This window comes from Coregonus lavaretus (genome assembly GCF_964263955.1).
Source record: "Coregonus lavaretus genome assembly, chromosome: 9".
In the NCBI taxonomy this organism is placed as follows: Eukaryota; Metazoa; Chordata; class Actinopteri; order Salmoniformes; family Salmonidae; genus Coregonus; species Coregonus lavaretus.
Window position 1 is genome coordinate 41414777 of NC_139996.1, and position 1809 is coordinate 41416585.

Below are 1809 nucleotides of genomic sequence, written 5' to 3' on the forward strand. Positions count from 1 at the left end.
CGTTGTAGTAACATAACAATTTAGGTTCCCATAACATGCACATCACTTTGATTTCGTGAGACAGTTTTTTTTTTATTCAGATGAAATGTATCAGTGAGTTTATGTAAACAGGACTTCTGATGATAGATTGATAGGTACACATATCTGTCAAGTTTGACCTTTATTACGTCTGACATCATATACGTCGATGTTCAAAGGAACGCATGTGACATTTCAAAATCTTTCCAACATGGCGGACGGTCCCCTCGACAGTGGATACTTTCTTAATGGTAAAAATGTATGAAAGATTATTAACTGTGTCGTGTGTGTCTGATTTGTCGAACTTCAAATGGATATCAGTCAAGCTAGCAATCTGGTTAACTGGCAAGTAATAATAATAATAATAATAACTGGCAAGTGCCAGGCAGGGCTAACGTTAGCTAGTTAGCTATGCGCCAGGTAGGTTAGCTGGCTAGAGCTAGATAGTATGATTTGAAAATGCCGGTGAAGGGGAAGTAACGTTAGGTAGCGTTGATGATACATAATCAGTTTAAAGTAATTAATGAAAGCTGGAAATTAAATGCAGGCAAGCCAAGCTCTGGGAGCGCGCGTGACGTATGAAGTTGACTGGAGTCAGATTTGTCTCTGCTGGAGTGGACTTCACCAGCTACAAATGAATACACGAGCTACAAACGAATACAAATGCGCACTGTCGCCTGAGCGTTCACGCGGTAAGTTAATGACTTTGCTTCGATAGATAGCAGTAGCTATACATTTTAAAGTTTGGAAATTATTTGTGTTTCTTTGGAGAATATATCCATTGTCAAGATCTCTATCCCTATCCGAATAGTACAACGCGCCAAACACATTAGCTAGCTAGCTAACTCACCCACGCACTGTAAACAAGCGTTGATGGATAACGTTAACTAGCTAACGTAGTTGCTTAAACATAAGGATTTTGGTGTCATTCGTTTTTTTTTCTGAAACATATTTTATAAAATGTGTTTATTAGCTATGCCATGTTTCCTGGTTATGTGCAACTATCTTGGCTTGTTAGCTACGCTACTTGTCTAGCTTGCTAGCTGAGGTAGCTAGCTAGCTACCTCATTTGGCGCATGTCTGCAATTGCTGAGAGCAACGTGACAGGTGCACAACATGGCGCAGCCTAAGCTTGATTCAATGGAATGCTGCCTAATTACAATGCAGTACTTTGATTGTTGAAAGTTAAAATGAATTCTGAATTACAGTAGTTATGTACTATTCAAATGACATATGCTTATTTTCTGACATTGATATTTGGCTTGGGTGTGAAACATAAATCTAAAGTTATGAATATCATTTTCTGTAATTCTCTGAATGAACAGTAGTAGGCCTACATACTTTGACATAAAGACTAGTTTCCAACCTTAAGAATGTTAACACTACAAATTGTGATACTAATTATTTATTGATACTTTCTGTCTACAGGCCTGACTGAAGGATGTTGGTGCAGAAGACAAGACAGAAGGCTAGTAGTTAAAGGTAAGCTTAGGTTGAAATTACCTGAGATGGACATCATAATAGCATTTTGTGACTTCTTGAAATAGAAACATGATTAAATATTGTTAGTACAACAGTATTTTTCTAAGACAAACTTACTAAATGTTCTTAGTTTTAAAAATGATAGGCCCCCAGAGTTTTACCTATGACTTCAAGAACAACAATTTGGATTATTCTGTTTATGTAGCCAATTAGTCATAACAAATTAGTGAACACCATTTCTTCTGCTTCCAGGTTGCTGATGATAATAGAATGGCTTGGAAATGTCAGTTGTGTGCAACCCCATTTCAC

At 37.3% G+C, this 1809-nt stretch overlaps 1 long non-coding RNA gene across 1 annotated transcript; it reads left to right on the top strand.

Moving 5' to 3' along the window:
- Positions 1–237: 237 nt before the first annotated feature.
- LOC311134465 lies at positions 238–1505 on the top strand. Its single transcript, XR_014613695.1, has 3 exons — positions 238–269; positions 566–710; positions 1447–1505. It is a non-coding gene; the product is annotated as an uncharacterized lncRNA (long non-coding RNA).
- Positions 1506–1809: the final 304 nt, after the last annotated feature.